The sequence below is a fragment of the Dinoponera quadriceps genome, unplaced genomic scaffold (assembly GCF_001313825.1).
Source record: "Dinoponera quadriceps isolate SergipeBrazil2010 unplaced genomic scaffold, ASM131382v1 scaffold696, whole genome shotgun sequence".
NCBI lineage: Eukaryota > Metazoa > Arthropoda > Insecta > Hymenoptera > Formicidae > Dinoponera > Dinoponera quadriceps.
In genome coordinates, this window is record NW_014554799.1 from 1,755,832 (window position 1) to 1,778,779 (window position 22,948).

At 46.6% G+C, this 22,948-nt stretch overlaps 1 protein-coding gene across 5 annotated transcripts in view; it reads right to left on the reverse strand.

Moving 5' to 3' along the window:
* LOC106741985 overlaps positions 1 to 22,827 on the reverse strand; it is a 184,906-nt gene extending 162,079 nt beyond the window's left edge. For 2 of the 5 annotated variants that reach the window (XM_014614493.1, XM_014614492.1), the window contains exon 1: positions 20,731 to 21,352. The gene's annotated coding sequence lies outside the window, so the exon portion shown is untranslated. Of the gene's footprint in view, positions 1 to 20,730; positions 21,353 to 22,430 lie in introns of those variants that run through there. The other 3 variants (XM_014614491.1, XM_014614490.1, XM_014614489.1) reach the window with 3 other exon arrangements.
* Between the last annotated feature and the right edge of the window lie 121 nt (positions 22,828 to 22,948).

The following is a 22,948-nucleotide window of genomic DNA, read 5'->3' on the forward strand; positions in this document are numbered from 1 at the left end:
TCGTTCTCTATCGCGAAATTTGCGTTCGAAAAATTACAAGTAGTTACGAACATCCATGCCGGCGAATAAATAGCGCGCGATAATTGACATGGGCGATAATGGGAGCACGATTTTTATCGGGCCGATTCGAAAGAAACAGACAGACAGAGAGAGAGAGAGAGAGATGCTTTTTGCCGGCGCTAGAAACGGAGGCTGGCAAGTGTCCAAGGATCCCTCGCGCGCGAATGAAGGCACTTTAATTTGTTAATGCACGTCTTCATTGGGTATTTCCTGGTGCGGAGTATTCCGTGATTCAATTTAATTAGGGTACCGCGGAGAGAAGGATCGTTATCTCGCCGCCTCGTCAGGCGCGACAGCGTCGAAGCGAGAGCAAAAGAGAAAGAGGAGGGGGGGTGTCTTCGCGCGCTTTCTCGTACCTCGAAAGATTCGATAATTCTTCGCGTTAACGACCTCCAACGATAATGGCTCTTAACTCGCGGAATGTCACGAAACACCGGACGGGGCGTAACGAAAACGCAGACGCCGCGAATTGGCTGCACTGCAACGTTTATTTATCGGGAAGATCGAAGAGACTTCTTGTTTCGCCTTTGCGTATATATTACGAACGTATCATAATTCCTTTCTCTCTTACACTTTTTCTAAAATTCATCATCTCTGTTTAAATATGACAGGTTGTTTCCTTTCGTCATGTGACAAAAAGTTATTTTTTAACAGTTTCATGTAAAAAAAATCGCTTCTCTCCGAAGGAATTCCGGATCGTCGTGAATTTCTCCGTGAATACCTCTGAATACTTCGTGTTTCTCCTATATGTATGAAATAGCTCTTCTCACATGGGTTCATGGTTGAAATGACGGCAATAGAGTTCGCATGTGAGCCGTGTCGTGTTTCATCTGGCTTTAACGCATCTCGTTCACGACGGTCGATTACCCCCACCGCGATTACTTCAATCGTCACGGCGGCCGATTGCTGTCAACAGTCTTTTCCTCGTCGCGACGCGCGAAAAAATCGCATTATCCGCGATAAATGATCGAGCGCGCGTAATTACTGCGACTGACATCAGCGGGCGGGCGCGTGTCACGAACGGCCGTTTTATCGCGGCATAAATTATAAACGATATACGTCCGATAATTGGACGAAGCGCGAATAAATTAAGGTTCGATCTGGAAAGAGCAAAGAAAGAGAGAGAGAGAGAGAGAGAGGATCGTGACCGCGTTTAAACCAATCGGTTCGCTCGTGGACAAGGCTAACGACGAGTTAACGGCTTCCTCCCGACGTCGCCGCTTATTTTTAGTCGCGGCTCTACACACCGTCGGTTGCCACCAAAACTCGTTCCGGCAAACGTCTCGGCTCTCTCCGCGTCATCTTCTTTTCTTCAGGTAGTCATCGTCGTATCGCGCAAGATGCATGATGTGTGGGAAATTGATATGATTTCAAGCACAACGCACGCACGATGTAATGTTCAAAAGCAAAATAAGTAACGAGGAATATAATATGTAATCATCTCGCGCACGCATCTCGGAACTTTCGCGGTCTCGAATACGGTAAGCCACGTGGGCTGATATCGCGACAGCGATATGGCAATAGCGTGTAAGTTCGAGACGAAAATTGTCCCACGGGCGATTCTTCTTCCGTGCGGATCGACGATCTTGGGACGCGCTATCGTTCAAGCGCATCCACGAGGCACGGTGTCGCAAAAATTCCTCATTTAACAACTCGCGTGTTTTATGCGCCTGTTGTTACGGATAGCGCAACGTTTACTCGTCCACGACATATCTCACGTTATTACCGCACTTGTAGCGTATCGCCACCACCTCTTCTTCTCAGTTTCACCGGCTATTATTGCATTCCTGAATAAATTTTCCGAGAAGGTGAACAAACATCAATCTCCCGACACATGATGATTTTCTTTTCATCGAGCGGATAGTCGCGCGATTAAGATTTTAACTACGACAACGATCGGAGTGAGATACGATGTAGTCGCGAGGCGTGCGATGACTGCGGACGGAAATTTTGTAACAAATTGCCTACAAAGAAACGGTGCGGCGTATAAACTCAAGTCAAGGATTTATTAGTCTTTGTTTCGTAATGAAGACCGGCGTTATGAATCTATTTTGCGCGCTCTCCGACTGTATCTTAAGGTGTACAAGTTAGAAGTTACAGACCGTTTTCCCCTTAATTAAGTAGAGAGCGAATAATATCGTCCAGATAAAATATAATTGGCGTTTGTTCTTAATTTGGTATTCCGACAGAAATAATCACGAGAACGATTTCGACATTATTATGAGATTTCGTTGTATCGTCCGTTCGAGAGATTAATATTTCTTTTCTTCTCAAATTAACCGTTAAATCGCCGAGATGCGCTTCCACCTCACCGACCGCCGACCTGCTAAAGTGCGTCCTTGCTTTCTAATTGTCGTGTAATTACCGCGCGAGCGTAACGTATAGACGCGCAACGCCAGCCGTCTATATTTGTCGCTCGTTTGGAACGACCGCTCTCTCCCTCTCGACAATTCGCCCTACGCTCGGTGTCGTTTTCCAGCAAGGATACTGAGAACCGCGGGATGCCGGAGGCTCCCATTGTGAAAGATATCCTTCGCGATAGAGCGCGATTTATGTGTGCGATAACGTAATCGATTGACGATCGAAATCGCGTGTCCCTTATAAGAACCTCGGGAATTCTTGGAAAATTCAATCGTTTTTTCGACTAATTTCTTAATTTTCTCTCGCAAAGATGATCAATCCACTCTTGTTCATATCTCGTGCGCGCACGAAGTGTTCGTCGAAATGAAACGCGTTTGGGGAAAAAGTACACGCGTCGCGACACGCCGATGAGCGCGCGTGCGAAGTGATACTGTAATAATTTCGTTCTGTGCCGTATCAGGCTTGTACAATCTTATCCTCGATCTGTAAACACCGTGGAGATAAGTGGCAGCAGATAAGCGGTTACAGGTGGTTCTCCTCATTTTCTGTGCACGTTCCTCGTCTCGCTCGCTCTTTCGCTCTGCGAAGATCCGCGCTACATCCCGGGATTCTGCTGTATTATGACTTTCGTTTATGACGCCTCGCTGTTGGTAAATACTAGCTGTGCTAGCGTCAGAATTATTGCATACGCAGCGCGTCACTACGATAGATGAACGTAACGGTTGCTCGGTGCAGCGCGAGTCAAAGTCGGTTAACTCCAAACTCATTAGCTCGATTAACCTTGAGTCATGAAGAAGCAGCATAAAACTATGATATGTACGAAAAGTATGATAAAATATAGGTAAATATAACACGACGAAAATCTACGAGATATGACAACAAATTCGCAACCTTAGAATTTTCTAAATTTACTACTGTTTATGATGCGTTACTTACGACAGTCTATTAAGAAAAATTCGTAAATATAATTTTAATCACGTGTCCGCGGCTCATCTCTTTTTATCTTTATGCCATAGACTTTAGAATGAATCTATCTTGCGAGACTAATGCGAGACCCAACGACAAAAGACCTTTCCCAATCTTTTGCACGATAACTCTCATAACACACGTTTGATAACGCAGTATCTTTTTAAATAAAGGGTCGGAGAAGGATCTTGAAGTATTAAAGGCCGCGACGAAATGTTTCATTCTCCGAGGAGACCCGTTTTTTTCTTCGAATTTCTTTTTGTCTCACCCATTGTCTACGCGTTGTACTCGCCGTGTAATTTGACCCTCTACCTTGGCAATCGATAGACGAGTGATTTCGATAAGATAACGCCCCCTATGCTCTCGTCCAAGACGAGATATTACCTCCGTAATTGACTCACAAACGATGCGCAAAGTTAACTCGCGAACACTCGAGCAAGCAATGAAGCCTTCAACAATAAGAAGAAATATTGAAATCGCGATACACCGTGATTTCGCTTTGATAATTTGTAAGCACTACGCGCGCTGTCGAGCTTTCGTCGTGAGACGATGTCAAGAAATTTCCTCAGGTCACTTCTACGCGCGTCTCGATTCTCACGTCGGGATTGAATGAAGAAAAATCGCTGGAATCATATAATCCCGATGAAAAAATCAGCTCTTCGCGAAATTTCCATCGAACCTCCCGCCGCAAATTTATGCCGGTAACGATTTTCCGAGCAGCCCACCCCCCTCTAACCGACGGTCGCGCGCGTGTCGATGCAACGGCAGCGTGGTGATGGTAGCGCGCTACTTTAGGGTCAACGCATTGCCAAGGTGGCGGCCATGTGGCACGGGCGCATGGCGGAGCGCCTGCGTGCACTCGGCCCGGCGGCAACGACGACGAGGTATATAACGCGCTCTCTCGTCGTCTCGCCGCGCATACACGCATACTCACGCGTGGGCGTACCGTCCGCGATGGAAAACGAGACCGGAAAGTGCGCCACGTCATATATGTGCGAGCGCGGGAATCGCGACACTTGCGCGTACGAGGGACGACGTCTTTATTCTCCGGTTCATTTTCGCACTCGCGTGTTGGTACGCGCGAATACGGTAGATTGAGAGAAGAGTCAGATCTTTTAAACGTTCGTGTTCGAGTGTCACGATTTTGAAAGATGGGCAGTCGCGACGCTGGAAGTAACACAACGAGGATGAAATTAGTACGGAACAGTTTAACCGCCGTGTCTCAATTCCGAATAAATATGTGCGAGTTGTGATCTGATGAGGAGACAATGACAGTGATTTACTCGAAATTGACGCTTTTGTGTTGGGGAAACTTCCTGGAAATAATAAGGTTCCTTTTTGATAGAATAGAAAGAGAAATACGAAAGGAATAGTTCATTGATGAACAAGTCCTAAATTGTTCTCAGGCTTATCACATATTATTAGCATATTGTCACATATTAGCTTATCATATATTTTGGAGAAACTATAATTAAATGGAAATCAAAGAGAGTGAAAGAGAGCGAGAAAGTAAGAGTGAATCATCGTTAGGTGAAATTCGTTGTGGCAAATTATGTGTTGAAAACGTTAATTGCGTGCTTTAGTAATGTGCCAGTACGAAGAGGTTAAAATATAATTCTGCACGCGGAACTGAGTTTCTAAAAAAGCGGTGTCATGTGACAATGAGGAGAACAGCTTAAGGCGTGCGAACCGCGTTAACCTCATTACCGTGGCCATAAGCGGTATAATGATTCGTACAGAAATGTACGAAAGCGGAAGAAAAGCGGGAGAGGCAGCAGGGCTTCCGCGTGAAAGAATTTGAACAGAGCCGGTCGCCGGCTGTGTTGAAACTGCATGTTTGCATTTGCATTTACACCGGCTTGTCTAAATCATCGGAGCGGATGGCGGCCGACAAAAGGATCAAAAGGCCGAAGAGGGTGGGATCGTGTAAAAGGCAAAGCCCTTTTGTTTATAAGCCCACGAGGTGAGAGAGGCAGTGTCTCCGAACCAAACTCTCTAACCACGACCGATTAATCGATTATTTTAAATCGCGTCTCATCTTACTCATATTTATCCGCCTTTAAAACCGATCTCGAATTATTCGGTCACTTTAATCGAGTCTCTTAAGCGTACGCGTCTCATTAATCGTTGAACCCGACGGTATCGGGAGATGTTACTTTTACGATCAATTACCGGTCGACGCGTAACTTTTTAATCGAATAACTGATTTTCGGTTAATCGTGGAGAACTGCGGAGAACGGTATGACGTGATTAATACGCAGTACGGATTAATTAATTAACGACGGAATTGTGAAATCCGATATTTACGTTACTAGACGAGATATTCTCGGAAGCTGCCGTGAAAAGTGATTTTTTCAGAAATAAGATCCCTTCTTTGCATTTTGTTACATACAATCTGTAATTTAAGTTTTACACAATCCAGGACTTAACTGTCACAACACATAAACTGTACTTTTTTATACAATCGAAATATTTAATTTCATTTAATTTTCTATATATATACGTCACAAATATAATATATTAAATACCATACTATAAAAAAGGACCTTTTTCTGTTTTCCTAATTATTTAATTATATCAATTATATCAAAACTATACTATATACTATGCAATTATATCTAAATTATATATAAGTTAGAGAGAGAGAGAGAGAAAGAGAGAGACGTGGGTCCTACGGGCCCAAGCACTGGGTCGGTAGTCCAACCTCTTCCAGGCCATGGCAATGGGTCTTTATGGCTCCCATTACGAGCAACTAGTGTTTACCGATAGCTATTCAACTCTCAGCGGGTCTACGGGGCACAATAGGATATCGGTATCTGTGAACATAACGTACAAAGCGGCACTAATAGCGGAACAGGTAACTTGTTTATCTGTAAAGTGATTTATCTTTCTTTACGTTGAGCATACGCCCCGCGACATCGAAGAAACGAAGCAATCCACGTCACTCACAAGATTTGACGATTCTTACTTTTTAAAATCTAACCCGCCCATGGTTATTCACAGTTAACCGATACGGGTCGAAGACGTCAGAGACTTTCGTGCCGACTTGCTTGACTCGCCGAAACATCGTGCAACTCGGTTGCAGCAGCAGAGCGGCGGCAGTAAACGCGCGGTAGGACGCGGCCGAAAACCGCAGGGTCCTTGCCACGAGAGCAGAAAGAGCAAAAGGCGAGAAAGAGAGAGTACGATCGAAGATCGCTCGACGAGAAGGCCCGTCTCGCGCTCACAGAGAAGGGCGGCGGCGTAGGGACGAGGTAGGGGTCGATCGCGAGGTAGAGAGGAAGAGAGAGGGGGGAGGGAGAAGGAAAGAGAGATAGAGAGAGAGTCCGGGACCGTAACTGTGACTATGCCGGGACGGCATGATGGCGGGTGGTATGGGTCGTCACGGCAACCGGAGTCGAGGCTAGCAGAAGCAGACTGCCTCCATAGCGCCTCCGCTCTCTTCTTCCTCTCTCCCTGCACGAGCTCTCCCTGTCTCTCTCGCTCCCTCTTCTTTCGCCTTTTCCACCGTCTCCTGCCGTCGGCCGTTAACCGTTACGCGGCTATCTCCGCCTCTTGTTCCTCAACACGGACCCGCGCACCGATGTGTATCTCGTCGTCGGTGCTCCCTTTTTCGCCGGGTCTCTCTCTCGTTCTACCTGTCCTGCTTTCCCTCTTACCTATCTTTCCCCGTCGCCCACTCGCGACATTTACTAATTGCTTGTTTTAACATCGCTATATAACCCACCGCTTCTAGCACGTGCGATATCGACGAAGGGCTCGCGCGTTACCTCCCGTTATGAATTTCCAGTTTCCACGAATGAAATCCAGCGAGTTTAGTCAGCGAATCGTTCTACTCGCGAATGCCGACTTAATTCGCTGTGTGCATAGCGCCCTGAGGAAACTCGTATCCCGAGACAGGCGACGTGCACCGTTCTGTTTCGCTCCCCTTCGCTTATAGTCATCTGCACGCGCTCTATACGTGATGTCGTTGAGGATTCAGATATCGTATACTCGGTGGTGCCGTTTACAATTCGAAACGCACGAACTCTGCCCTTATCGAAAAAGAATCGACCGCATGAAAAGCTTCTGGAACACCGTGTATATCCCTGGGGACACTTTAATGTTGTGTCCTTAATAACATCAGAACATCGCTCCATTTTCTTCCTCGCCGATCGTCGTCATCGGCGAAAGAGCCCGGTCCAATTATTTCCGTTTATTTAGATTGGACGATACGAATCGCGGATAATTGAGTCGGCTGTCTTAATAGTGCGTCTTTCTTCTTCGTATCCGAGCGATACGTTCAACGAGTTTGCATCCGATTAATACTTTGACTACTACTACGTGTCATATGTAAATGACGCCTGTGTCTCCCTGAAGAGTTATGGTATGTTTACGTGACAATATTGCTCGAGTAATGATCTCATATTTCCCGGATAATTGGCACTCTTATTCGCCATCCGCACATAATATGAATTTAGCGAAAAGCAAGAGTTCTATCCGTGAGTGATATTATGATTACCGAACAGATGCACGTGTGATTTGTATCGATTATACGCAATTATTGTTATCGAAGTATCTAAAGACTTATGACTGATCAATACCCTTTTTGCAGCTGCAAAGTGATCCTAATAAGCAAATATATATATATATATATATATATATAAAATAGGATCATGTCGTAGCAAATAGAGTCTCGATAGCGAGCGTGGCGGAGAAAACAGAACACATCCGAATATTTAACGTATACTATAATATATAAAAGTAAGCATCTCCGAAAACGCTTAGAGAAAAAAGGACACGATGTCGAGAACCAGGACACCTGGTTGGGCTATTCGCGAAAAACGCACTGTCACAATTGTCACCGGATATTGTCTTAGGTATATAAAGAATAAATACGATAAATAATCAGTCCGTTTGAGGGAGAGAGAAGCCCTCCCCGACATTCCTAAGTCCGGTCCTGACGTCATATATTCGAAGGGAAAAAGATACTTCGATCTCGGTGGGTGGGCCGTGTGGGACGCCTGTTTATCTATGTATGTGTGTGCATACGGTGCAGTCACGAGAACGGGGGCGGCCTTTCGAGATTGAACCCGTCCAATTTCGTGGAAACGCGCGCGCGATCTTGTGGCTGTAGCTCTTCACGGACGGCAAGGACGATCGATCCTTTGATCGGGATTGCCGGAAGACAAACCGAGATAGAGCTCCCTTCGCTTCTCTTTCGCGCGCGACAAAGCTCTCCTCGGTGTAATCTTCGGCTGTGGGAGCAAAGGGAGCGAGGGTGGAAACACATGGAGAGATATACAACGCGTTGCCGGGTGAATGGCGGCGCGATCCAATGTCGTTTATCGAAATCTGCGCCTCACAAAGGCGCGAAGTGACGAACAGATACAGCGGTGCGATAGTAAAGAGAAATAACAAAAGCCGTAATAAAATACGGCCAGGTATCGTGGGGAAGATATATTCCACGTCGTGATTTAAGAGTTACACACTGCGGCTTGCCGTCCAAAAATTGTATAGTTTTACGATAATGAGAACTTTTTGCACGTATCGTACAAAACGCCATTTAAATTCATTGCAAGTGAAATTATGCGAGTTACGTGAAAATATCCATACATTGTATTAAATTATAACATAAGATGCGTCGAGTCGAGATTATCGCTGTGATTCTTCGGTAATACACGAACGACGAATGTACGCAGAGTTAATAATGGAAAATAACGATTTTCCTTGTTGCGAAGACTCTCTTTCTATCATGCGCGCGCGCGCGCGCGAACGTAATCGCAAGGAACTTCGTCGCGTATAATGACCGAGGAAACGTTCCGCCGATCGTCGTGAACGACTCTCCGCGTAGGTAACTCGCCGGTACTCCCTGCTAATTCCCTTTCGTAAACGATCGACCGCGGTCGATAATTAACGACGTAACGTCACGTGAAGTAACGACGCTGCCGGCGTCGCAATGCATCCCGGCGATACATTACGCACGCGAGCGCACTCACGCGTGTGCGTAAAGATACGGGAACCCTTCCTTCTCACCGTTCTCCGTTGTTCCTTCCTCTTTCCTTCTGTCGCTCTTCCACCCTATTCGCCTTATTGCCTTTTTCCTTCCTCCGTCCCCTCCTCTGCCTTTTACGCCTCCGGCATACCGCTTTGCTGCGAGTCAACGACTAAAATTCTCTCGAGTCGTCGGGATATCTCGACGACCTGTGCACTTTAGCCGAATGATTTCGTCCGGAGAAAACAAACACGCGCCGACAGATACTCGTGGTGCTCGTGGAGGTTTCTCGCCGTCCATTAAACGCACTCGAGTCAGAATCTCGCCAATAAGCCACTTCCAGTTAGGCAAGATTGATATCCACGCCGATGCGTGAGCAAGCAACTGTATATGTCTAGGCGAATAACCAAGAGAAACGTTATTGATTCGATTCTTTTACTAAAAATTTAATTCTTCTGACTATTTTTATCTCGAGTGAATCACATCTATTGTTGTCTCGTACACCGAGACGTGTATATTACGCTAACGCATGCCAACCGCATTTTAAGATAACGCGACTAAGGAAACGAGATCCGGTGAAATAATCTGTTTGATTACGTGTCAGCCCGTCGACGGAGCTATTCAGAAATAGTGACATTGAGAGTGTGGCAATCGTGGTAGCGTGCGTGCACACAGTCGACTATTTATACACGGCCGCAGACGTTTAATGAGTCGAGTAGATCCTGAACAATTTTCCGCGCGTAAGATCTATCTTGATTTCCACCACGTAAGATTCCCGACGAAAAAGTCGATTCGGCGGGAATAAAACGAAGAGTGTATCGGTTGCTATCAGTTTCAACAAACTGAAGTTATCTTTCAGAGATATCGGACTCTCCACAAATAAACAACGAATGCAATATGTCAATGCTTTATGATGTATAATGGATTACCATGAAGTACTTTGCAACTTGTGACTTGTTCGTTGATCTTTAATTGTGAGAATTGAGAATACGGGATACATATTAATTAAGAAACGCATATTAAAATTGAAAGATAACAAAAAAAAGTCTCGAACATTTTCCTACTTGGAAATAAAGTCGCCTGTCCTCTGTGAAGTGATATAACACGGTCTTTTGATGGTTTAGTGGTGAAACGCGGCCAGTAGAGGTGAAACAATCCACGCTTTCCGCAAGGAGGAATCAAGAGGACGGGATGAAAGAAGCGGATCACGTGTGGCGCACAAAGGGGAGGACCGGTGAGGGATAGAGTACGAAACACCGGCAGAAAAACCATGACGAGGCTCGTGCAGAACAATCCGAGAGGTAGAGGAAGGGAGAAAAGGAGATTGAGCGTTCCGTGAAGAGAGAGGGAGAAAGAGGGAAGGAAAGTTGTGTGCATCGAGCCAACTCCATTATATGTGTGCTATTCAAAAGTGAGACGCATGTGGCGTTGCTGCATTTCTAATTGCACCCAACATATCGTGTTTGGGGAGTTACGTGCGCGCGCAAAGAGATTACATATATAATATTTCGTGTGTGATAGGCCGATTAGCACGATAAAATTCAGTTTCAAAGCGGATACTCTCGGATGTATATCGCAAAACGCGATATACCACTACCACTACACGATCTATGGCTCTTTCGTGTAACATGTAGCATAAAACTGTTAATTTAAAGTGGTAGGATAAAAATTGCGAAACTGAATTATTTTATTCCGTGTCTTGTTTTTTATTTTTCACGCTCGAAAAATAATGTGCCGCGTGCAAGGTATCTCCTGCGGTGGAAGCTTTCCGGGAAATTAAACGAAATAAATTTATTCGTTAAAGGAATTAATTAAAATCAAAACGCGATTTTATCGCATTGCAATATAATCCCTCGCGAGGTTCGAGTGCCGGCTGGCGACAAAAGAGTGGCGGGATGGAATGGGAAATCGGAACGAGTCGGGGGGAGAGGGGGGGCGAGAGAGAGAGAGAGAGAGAAAAGAAAAAAGAGATAATGCAAATGGATACGTTAAAGTTACGACGCTAATTAAAGCGCGCGCCGACTACCATTACATTACACCGGAGAGCGACCGAACACCAATAACGCGAAAACATTGCCGCCAAAAGCGGGGGCACAATTATCCGGATCATAGATAACAGATCTCGATCGAATACACATAAATCCTCGTATGTGCGCAATCTCGATTAACCACGACATTTTTTACAGCACGATTTAGTTTATGCTTCGCGAGTGCGAAGAGATAAATTGTGCAAAAAGGCTTTTGTCTGAATAATTCATATGGTACTTAGCTTTAATTCTAACTCAAAATTGCACATTTACGATTCGTCTCCTTTAACAAATATTACATCAACGATATTATATTTTACGATTTTAAATCGTTCACGTGAGATTCAATCGAATTTGCCGATCTATTGAAATGATACGTCGAAATATAATGTTACCTGTCTCGCACGAAGAAGAATGCTAAAATCAATAGCGCGCCGCTTACCTGAGTCTTTTTTTGCACCGGGAAAAGGTACGAAAACGTCGTGGCTGGGGGGGCGACTCGCACACGAAGTAGCCCTTAAAGCAATCGCACGTGAATAGAGAGAGCGAGCAGTTAAACGTCCCGACGAGGGAGGAGCGAGGAACTCAAAGGACGCGATCGTGTGGCAAGGACTGCTCGTTAAACCGGAAAACAAACTGCAGACGAGCGAGGACAACGAGGTTCATACCACGAAACACGACGTCGCTCCGCGAATGTGCGCCCGTGTATTCGAGAAGATATTATCTTTGAACGCACGTATTTACTCGAAATGTGTCATTTAGCCGCGTCATCGTTAGCGAGATAAAATTACGACACACACCGCGCTGTTGATTTTACTTGGCGCTATATTTAACTCCGTAATAGAAAACACGGTGCATTAACGCTAGATCATAAATTAAAATAAGGACGAACGACAGAACGTGCGATTGCGACGCGATAAAGAAATGTTCACTTTGTGCATATTCGCGCTTTGAGACGCATGTACTTTTCTCGGCATTATCGAAACCGTTACCTCACCATAAAACTATGGAATTATGCGGTATCGCGATCAATACGATCAATCCGAACTGCCGAAAGTAGACGACCTCACAAACACGACGGTCTTATTTGACGAAGAACCGACAACGACACGTACACCTTTTTCCTCCTTTCTCCTCCCCCGTCCGGGAACTCTCTTATCTCAGCGAGAAGATAAACCGCCGCGGTATCTGCGACGTATAAACAAATTTCGCCCCATCTTGCCCGCCCGTTACCGCCCTTTGCTCGCGAAATCGATCGAATATCCACCGTCGCCCTAGGTTAATCCCCGTGTTCTTCACCCTCCTCCCATCTGGTATACACCCACCCACTTCGTCCGACAGTACTCGCCGATCGATTTCGCCGCAGGCAGGAACAAAGTAGCGAAGAAGCCGTTTTCCGGCCGGAATAAACGCGTACAATAACGAAGTGGCGAACTCTCGAGTACGTGAATATACTTTCGCCGACCCGCGGCAGAAACGAGCGGCGACAAAAAATCGGAACGGAACTTTCTTTCGTGGGAGATTCTCGACGTGAAGGCGAGAGACACTCGTCGCGTCGCGCATCGAATACGCGAGGAATCCGTGTTACAAAATTCGTGGCGAACGCGACGCAACGGTTCGCTCCCGTCGTGGCGGAGAGCGTTCGCGTCACCGTACGACTAGAAATAACTTGAAGCCAAAGGCGTCGCCACGCGTGACCGAGAATGGTCATGTTCACGATATCGACTGTACCACAAAAAGTACGATAACCTTTCTACCGTAATTAACATCGTACTATTTCAATATCTCTAACATTGTAATTCCGGAGAGAAAGGAAAAGAGAGAAAGCGAAATGTGTCGTTTGGATATTTCGCGCGTTATACTTTCCAATTAATTATACCGGAGCGAAATGTTAAATATTTCCGAACCTTTTGAATGATCGTAAAGCAAAATTTTCCGCTTAGAGAAATATTTCGCAGCACGTAAGCAAATTGTGAATAATAGTTGCGTGTTATGCCGGTTTCGAGATAACACATGCGGAGAATAATTTCTATCTAGTCGAGCGTTTCCGACTGTTGCTTTTCAGGTATTCTCGGCCGAGGAAAGGTCTATCCCGCGATTCGCAGGCGACTAGCACGAAAGAATGCGGCGCCTACACCCTTGCGCAGGCGGCACAGGATCCTTTCGGGGCACAGCCGTGCGACGGGGAGGAGATTGTCCAGGGTCGTCGGATCCTTTATTACGACGGCAATCCCTACCCACCTTCGACGCCGACCCGTCGTCCAACCTGCGAGCACCCTCGCAATCGCCTGACACATGGGATTACGCGCGCCGGAAATACCTAAATATCTTTGCCCTTATTCTTTTAACTACCCACGTGTCGATAACGATACCGCAGGCTCGGTAAGAATGTATCTTGTTTTCCAGCGCTCTCGTGAAAACAATCGTCCATGAAGAATATCGTCGAAAAATCCGGCAACTGTTAAAGCGTACGTTTGAAAACTAGGAAACGCTAGTACGATATTCGAATATATGAGTCTTCTCTTAAAAGATGTTTTGTTTTCAAACAACGATGAAACGAAAAAATGTGCCAAAAATAAAAATGTATTATATAAATACATATAATTGTATAATATAATATTTATTTATACAATACATTTATATCGTTTAAAATATATAAGTACAGAATATAATAAAGCACTTGAAAATTCTCATCCGCTCGTTACAAAAGGCTTCACTGAAAGATACTTCATCCTCCGACGATAGTCTACGAATACATCAGGGTGGCTCCTAGCCGAGAGAGAGCATTGTTCAACGTCAAGCATCGTGTGGCTGGAGCATTCGGGGGAAACGAAGGGTGCGCGCATTATGTTCACACATATAGCTACATGCGACAAGTGAGCGTATTCGCGCCGATAAATTTCACGCTTCGACATCTCCGATCCGCAATCTTATTTCACCATTATACCGGTATCATGCGAAACTACTACCGTTCCGATCTGCGTATACATTTGTCGTATTGTCGATGTCTTATGAATTCTCGACGAATTTCGTTCGTCACGAAAGACTGCGGATTATCGAGTTACCCCTTTCCTTGCACGATACACTACTGATATGCATATTATTATATTATGACGTAACAATAATTACAACTTTAATTGCGATAATCGGAAGAGTCGCGGGGCAACAGTCCGAGAATGAGTGCTATGTGCAATAAGAACAAACAAAAGATTTGCGCGACGAATTTTATCACCTTGTCGGGTGCGATCGTTACACTGTCGCGATACATTGTAACGCGCGAGATATCCGTTCCGCTCCGCGGCAGGTGTTCATTGTCTAATACTTTTCAGTTTTGTACGCGAGCGGAATCCGAACATATCGCGCGTCGTATCGATATTTCTGTCGTGTAACGTGCGAATTCGATATCGCGGATTCGCTTGTACCTTACAGCGAACTGTACATCTGTATTGAATTAATCGCGCCACTGTATAAAGTATTTTCTTTTTTTTTCGACGCTGCGAAAACACTTTGAAGAATGCTGCCGTGACAATGCTGCGATATTTTAGGAACGAACGTGGTGCGCTCGGTTTCGCCGCTGCAAGTTGGATCGGATTTCATACGGTAATCCGAACTTCCATTGCTTCGAGCAACTGTGAAATTGGTATACGACTTGGTATCTGCCACGTTGCTTTGTAAATTATTACACGAGGACACAAAATAGAAGATTAGAACGTAGATAAGAACGACGAGTTGAGAATTTAAAAGGAAACATTTCGAAAGGAAATACGAAGGAAAAAGTCGTTTCTACATAATTCGTACTTCCACATATAGAATAGACGTGAAACGTGAAAACTTCTCTTGAACTCATCATTTCAAGATAAAGAAAAAAAAAACGTATGTGATAAGAAAACATTAATGAGCTAACGATGAAAAATAATCGACGCGATACCGCGCGTGTTCGAATTAAACTATTTTCCACGAATCATTTCCTACGCACGAGAATTGAATCCGAATGCGATTGTATCGATGGATAAGCAGAATATGGAATATCTTCAATTACCGAGAGATTGTGTCGTACGTTAGCGAGTTAGGAACGCCGAGAGATTTGTGCGCGGCACACGGAGCGAATTCTTCCGAACCGGATCCGTTCACTGGGAGGTGAATCCTCTCCCCCTTTCTCTGAGACCACCGCGAAGCAAGTCAGGCTTTTCTTGCCCGACTTTCTCACGTAATAACCGGAAACGAACAGCGAGGACGAAGCGCATCGTGTCACAAATCAAATTCTCTCACACTAATACTATCGTTCAAGTTAATTTTCATTTCCAACATAGTTACAAGCTCTATTTTGATAATAACAACAGAATTATTCCCACGTGACTCGAATATACGGTTCGATATCTTAAATAGTTTCTGAAAATATTTTTTTACTGAAAACTACTGAAAGAATTCTTTGTATATTTACACGGTTTACTTGCGAAATGATTAGTTGAAAAACGAGAAGAATTTCATCGGAAATATTTATACTGCCTGTTATTGGAGAATAGCGACGTTTCGATAAACGAACACTAGGAACGATGCAACGGGCTCGCGCGATGTGATCTAGCCTTAAAGTGGAACATTTTTCAATGCTGAGCAGACTCCTGGGGAGAACAGTTTATATTGGCTCGAGGCGGATTAGCTTGGATTCATTTACGCCGAACCGATCGGGTAACCTTCGAGGACCCGACGGCTATTCAAGGTTATCGAGGAAAGAGGGAGTAGAATAGAAAAAGAGAAAAAAAAAAGGTAGTTTCAACCATCTCGCCCCGACACTCTGAAGATATCGCGCGTTATTAGGCAACGAGAACTGACTTATCTTGTTAACAAATTCCCGATCGATCGTGCAATTTCAATTAGGCCAGATGAAAATCGTAAACGAGTCCCTCGTATTTGGTAAGTAGAAGACCAACATCCAAATACAAATGTCCAACAGTTGATGTCAATGTAACAAAATATGTATATATAAGATGGTCGTACGGAAAAAATAATTATATGAGAATTTGTTGCTATTTTGTTGCTCTAAGATAGTCAAAAGAAAGTAGATAAATATAATGTTTTTTTTGCGAAATCCTGGCATGGCATTTTTAGTACGTAATAATATTTCCTGAAACATGTTTATATGTATTCCCGAATTTTTCTTCAGCTTATCTTAGAGCAACAAAATAGCAACGAACTTCCGTGCGATTATTTTTTTCGTACGACCATCTTAAATAATTTTTTCGTTATGAGAAGACCTAGATCAGTTGTCCCCAACTCCATTTTAAATGCTATTTCCTGCTAAACCGCTGGAACAACAAAATTGGAATTATGGGGAGCAATATTATATTTGCACATAAATATCACTAAATTTTTTTTTTAGTGCGATTTTTGTCCAGCGCATCATTTCAAAGTCACATTAATCCATAGAAAATTAACATGCGCATTTAACGATTGCACTCTTAGACGTTTTTCTCCACCTAATTGCACGATATCGACTCCCGCGGCTCCGCGCAAATTACAAGGGCAACAGCTGCTAACGATCGATTCCTCGCCCACAATCGATCGCGCGTAAGTGGCTAACGGACTTTCCCCTCGCCCAAAGTCACACGCGGCCTATCTGGGTCGCGCGGTTTATCTTCGCGGATTTCATTAACGCACCTAACGAAATGGTGAGCTTCGTGGATACACCGAGCCGGAGAAATTGGGGGTACCGGTATCGCGCGCGTTCGCCGAGCCAAATGCAATCGCGGTCAAGAGCAAACTGACCCGAAAACTTATCGCGAAAATCTCGGAGAGCCGCCAGGCGATATTGAATGTATCGCTGCTCACGAAAGCAATTCATTTCTCAATGTAATCTAATTTATAAGGGAGATGAGATAGATAGATAGAGATTAAAGTAGATTAGAGGAGAAAGAGAGAATCGTTTGAAATATTACGTTTTTGATGTTCAATTTTATATATTTATGTTAATGTCGCGTATTTTTAAGATTTTTTTCTTCTTAGCGGAAATCTCGACTTAGCTTTTGCTCTCACAAAGTAAGCGTGGAGATCTCCGCTAACAAAGCTACTTAGCCAGCTGATCGCGGCGACGAATCGAGCCCGAGAACGCGGCCAAAAATTGGATGTCGGCCAATGGACGCACTCGCGCCGATGGATCGTGAAGGAATGTGCGTGTAGCGAAGAGAAATCGCGCACGTGTGCCGCGGCCGCTTTCTCGCGAAGCGGCACGGAACTTTAAGTATCGTGCTATGACCATAGGTGGATTCGAGTGCAGGCGCTCCTCCATCGGAAAAATAATAATGGCAAGAGATAGGGAAACAACACGAGAGGAAGGCGATGCTCCCCCTACTCGGCCAAGTATGAAATTAAATATAATAAACGTTCCCGCGAGAAGTTCGCTAAACACGTCTTATGATCCGCAGCTTTTTCGAAGACAACAGAGAAACCCTCGAGTCGAGTTATAATATTGCCGACGATACTTCCCTCTGCCGCAGTTTTTTTTATTAACCGACTGACGCGGCTTTGATAAGATGCGTTTCATGCATTATCGGCAACGAGACCGCGCTTTTTTCGGAAGACGTAGATAATTCTCGGGATGATAATAATTCCACGACAGACCGAGAAAAAGTTCGTCGTACAACTCAGCCAAGTTCCGAAGATATCGGATGAGAAAGGGACGGTCGGCGAGCGATAAAACGGTCTTCGAAAGGAAGAAATAATTCTGTCGTCGAAAAGTTTGCTGTCCGCTTCGTTTAGCGAGCTGCTTTGCATAAATTACTTGATAGTAATCGAATTACTTGGTGGTAGTCACTGAATGCACAGAAGTGATAGCAAAGTATGTCGCGTCGGAACGCGCGAGCTCGCCGGTGTATCCGTTATTATTTTATTTTCCAAGCACGCGAAACTGTTTTCGCTAATAGAATATTCATCTTGTTATTGCAGATGTCGTATATACGACTTATTATACACGCCCGCGTCGTATATTTCTCTCGTTTGCGATTAAAGCGATTACGGAGATTTAATGAGCGCGATTATTCATATATTCCTTCGCGCACACCACACCAATTGTTTTACACGTGTGCGTGCGCGCATTAACGATTTCAACTGCGTCGATTCCCATTTGCCGTGTTGAAATAATGTTAATTCAACCGACATGCGTGCATAATTGTAAAGCGGCACGAAAGTTAGGAGTACGAGGACAGGGCTATACTTTTACTCCTTCTTATCTCAGAGGAACAGCACAAAAACGTTTCTCATTTTCTCTTGTCGCAAGACTCTGTCTGCGGCAACATTCAAGACGCTGCCAAAAGGATGAGCGCGCACGAAGTGCGCGTCGAGGGCAAACGCATACGAACGAAGCATCTCACGAGAAAAAGCGTCAGGACGGAATGCAAAATCGCGGCGGGCCCCGAGGAGAGTTTGTTTGCAAACATTGGCAAAGCCGGTGTCCGCGCGAGAGTAGAATTTACGGCAAGATCGTCTCTCAGATATATATATATATATTCGAGACGGCGACGATGGCTGCCAAGAGAACTGTGCCGGCACTCGAAGCCAATTCAATTTGCCGACGAGTCGGCTCTGCTTAGCGGTAATTATTTCCGGGGTCTCGGTAAACGTGTTTATCCCCCTCGAAAGGACAGCGAAAACGCGCGATCGATCGCGACGCACACACGCGACGATGACGTTCGCGATCGCCCGTTCGAGATCGATCGCGGGCGCCGTCCGCTGGTGCCGTGCCAGAAATAATATCGTTCGAGGAGAACGCGAACTATACCGTGACCGGCGGACATCGAAGTCGTCGCGCAGCTCCGAATGCTTTCTCCTCGGACGCGTCTGAAATATATTTCCGTGGGCGACGCACGCGCCTCCGAAGAATACGATCGTACGGATTACTCCCGTTTGGTTGCACCCCCGGGCTGGATCGCCTCGCTATGGCATCGTCGAATTGCACTCGTCGCGATTTGTCGGTTTTTACGGCTGGGCTCGTGAATAATTCAGACGACTCGTCGGAGATAGTCACGTTCCAAACTTGCGACTATACTCTCTTCGCGAAGTTCGATAACGGATATTTATGGGTTCCGGTAGTTTCTTCCGCATTTAGAAAACGTTGTCGACCCTTTCCTGTGCGTAGAGCACTCGTGGTCGATCGATGGCTACTTCCGATAATGTCGCGCGAATAATCGAAAGAACGCGAAATTATCGTGCGTTGAAAACGATACTTCTGTGCGCCAAGCAGGAGAACAATGCGATTATATTCGTCGGGGAGCTGGGAAAAACTTAACTGTCACGATATTCAACTCCGGACGTTGTTTTACATTCGCGCGGTAAAGCAACAAAGTAGTAACATCGAGAAATGCGACATTACGGAAATCGATTTGATCAGCTACGTGTGACCTTTTCGCGGAAAAAAGGAAGTTCCGGAAGGTCGGGTCGTTAACTCGCGTCCGCCGATCGTTCGCAAATAAAACTTGATTCGGCAAGCGCAAATATTTTTCATGACGCGACCGCCGCCGACTTTATTTTCGTAACCTCGGGCGCGCCGCTGTCGACGACAGCTTTATAACACAAAATCCCTGTCTCGGGAGGGTGTTTTTTTTTTTTTCATTAGAAAATAATTCACCTCTATTGAAGAAATGACTTTGCGCGCGCGAAATATAATGATCGGGAATAAATTCTGTCGCGCACGTCATTCGGAGACGCGAGAATCGTCCGATTCGTTCCGGCTGAAACGTAACTTCGCGAAAAGGAGAAAAAAAGCGCGAGATTAAAATGCGAGATCGTTCCGTTGCAACGTGTTTCGCGGAAAATGCAATTTTCCCAAGTAGAATTACCGCGACTCCGTTGTAAAGTGATGCGCGTTAACGAGACGTAATTCCGCGTCGAGCAAACGGCTAAACTCTCCGGCCGTTCGTACACTCGGCAATGTTTACACGACCGTCGCGAGCTTTTATTTCGTCCAGAGCACGCGCCGCGAGTCACGTGAAGGTTAAAAAACCGTTCCTCTCCGCTGCTATGGCAGACGCGGTAAACAAACAACTGCACTGTCATTGGCCGCGTTCCGCCGATATTAATCGACTCCCTCAGTACTGACTTGAAATGAACGCGGCGAAAAAAAAGTGTCCCGCAGGTTAATCGGAATACGTCACGAGTAAAAGGCGGTGTCTCCCTCCCACGGAAATTAGACCGATTTCACGTCGTAAACATGTTCGCGAAGTCTCGCGACAACAAATAACAAGATGGCAGCCGATCAAGAGCGATAAGCGCGCGGCGGCGCTCGACGTTGTCGCGCGATTTCGGATCGATCGGCAAGGCGAGAATGCGTGCACCGCACAGAAATTCACTCACCAGAATCTGAACGTCGATCGGGCGTGCGACGCTCGTCGGGCTGCGACCAGTCGTCGGAGCGCGTACCAGTAATATCCAATATGATAATCCACAGAGCGAGCGAAAAACGGTCGTTGCACTGATATGAAACTCTCACTCACGCAACACACGGAGGGGCCGAAATACGTGGTGTAACGTATCGTGCCTTCCCGTCGAACCCTGCGATCACTGGCTACACTCTCCGCGTTATTATCGGCCGCACGGTTCGCGGAGGAGACACAGATTACCGGACAGAAGCGAGGCGGCACCACACTTTCCCGCGACGCGCACCACTAATAATACATCACTACGTCAACGGTGAAGCCCGGCACGGCCATCATTGGGCAGTGCCGCGTCGTCGTCGTTGTTGCTTGTCCATGCGTGCATGCGTATCCAAGGCGCGCACGATAGGTACGGGAAACGACGAGAATAACGGCCGGCCGATCACACGTCGGTACTGCTGGAAAGCACAAAAAAACACGTCGTAGGTAGATGGGTGGGCAGGCAGACAGACAGATAAGTAGGTGGATGTTCCGCGCCGCTGTACTATTGCCGATTCCTGCCACGGTGGCGGATCGGAGCGCGAGGATCCGTGACGCGCGCGAGCTCGAGCAAGACTGGCGGCGGCGGCGTACGGAACCAGCCGATCGGCCGCCGCGCCGATCCGACGAGACACGAGGACGCACGAGGGAGGCCAGTAATGCCGATGATCGAAGAGCTCTCCCCCTCCCCTACACACCGCCGCCGGAGCGACGCGAGGCCCGACGACGGATAGATTACACGCAGCGCACGCGCGCGCGAACCTTCTCCCGACGCGTTTTCGTTACGTAAAACAAGTGCGTGCGTCGCCGAAAACTGTGAACACGTTCGAGCGAACGAAACGGTGGAGGACTTGAAGTTTCGTTATTGACAGTTCCGATGACGCGTTGCCAGGCGTTTTTGTTTAAACAATTGTTCAATGCCAAGTAGCTGTATTCGTTTGCGAAATGTCGCGTTCGTTGGACGAGTGACGTTGGACTCGGCTGAACTTTTGAGAACGAAAGTTTCGGAGCGCGTCAGAGACGACCTTGTGGAAGATCATCGATGACTCAGACGTAGATGCGCGTCAGATATGATGCGACGAGAGTTTTTTCGAGGCGCAAGCGAGCGTGCGCGATCGCATCGGCGTGACGCGTTGACAAACCCGTCGAACTCGCCCATCGCGTGGAAACGAAATCTTCAAGCAGCGCCGATGACTCGTCAAGATAACACCCGTGACGTTTCCTGTCACGTGGAATCTGCTCGACGACGCGCGAACAAACGAACATCGAAAGCGCAAGAATTCTCGTTTCGCGCGCTTTCGTCGAAACAAGCCGAGTCACGACGAGCGGCAATAATCTCTCTGTAAGGACGCGCCAAGTCAGCTTTATGTCGCTTATCGCGCGTGACGTTCGCCGCGAGAACCGAGGAATCGGCGTCGACCGGACGCGACTCACCGCGCATAAGACTATGAGAAAGGAGCGCGTTTATAGTTGCGCGAAATATTCCGCGACAAAATTCGCGCGCATGCATATCGACGGATATTTCCCGACTCCGCACAAAGGCGATAAACGGCTGACCTTCCCTCACACGCGACCTCGTATTCTCGCACGCTTTCGCATCGACGGCGGCGCGGATGACAGCATATACCGCGCGCGCCTCACCTCCACGCGTGCTGCCGACTCGCGGTACAACACACGGCTCCTTCCGTCGCACCTTTCAATCGGCGAGGTACACTTCACACACGAGCGCACACCGCGCCTTGTTCGAGGAAAAGCTCCGTTGCTTCCCGCTGGGTGGAACTCGGTGGTCGTTGATGGGGAGCAGGCGGGTAGACGGAGGGAGGGAGGGAGGAGAAAGAAAGGTAAGAGAGAGAGAGAGGAGAGAGAAAGAGAGAGAGAAAGAAAACGGAGCACAGCGCGACAGAACGTTACGATCCGACTACGACGGAGGTCCGATACGAACTGCGTTCCGCTGATCGTGGCCGACGGCGGCCGACTCGGTCGAGCCGAGGTGCTCGCCGATAGCGCGCTCTCCCCCATCCCTCGACGTCTCTCCTTCCCATGCCGTTCCTGCCCTCTCTCTCTCTTCCCAACGTAACGCTCGACCTCCCGCACTCTTGCGTCTATCCCCGCTAGCATCGCGAATCTCCCTCCCTCCGTCGCGCAGCCGGTCGACCGCG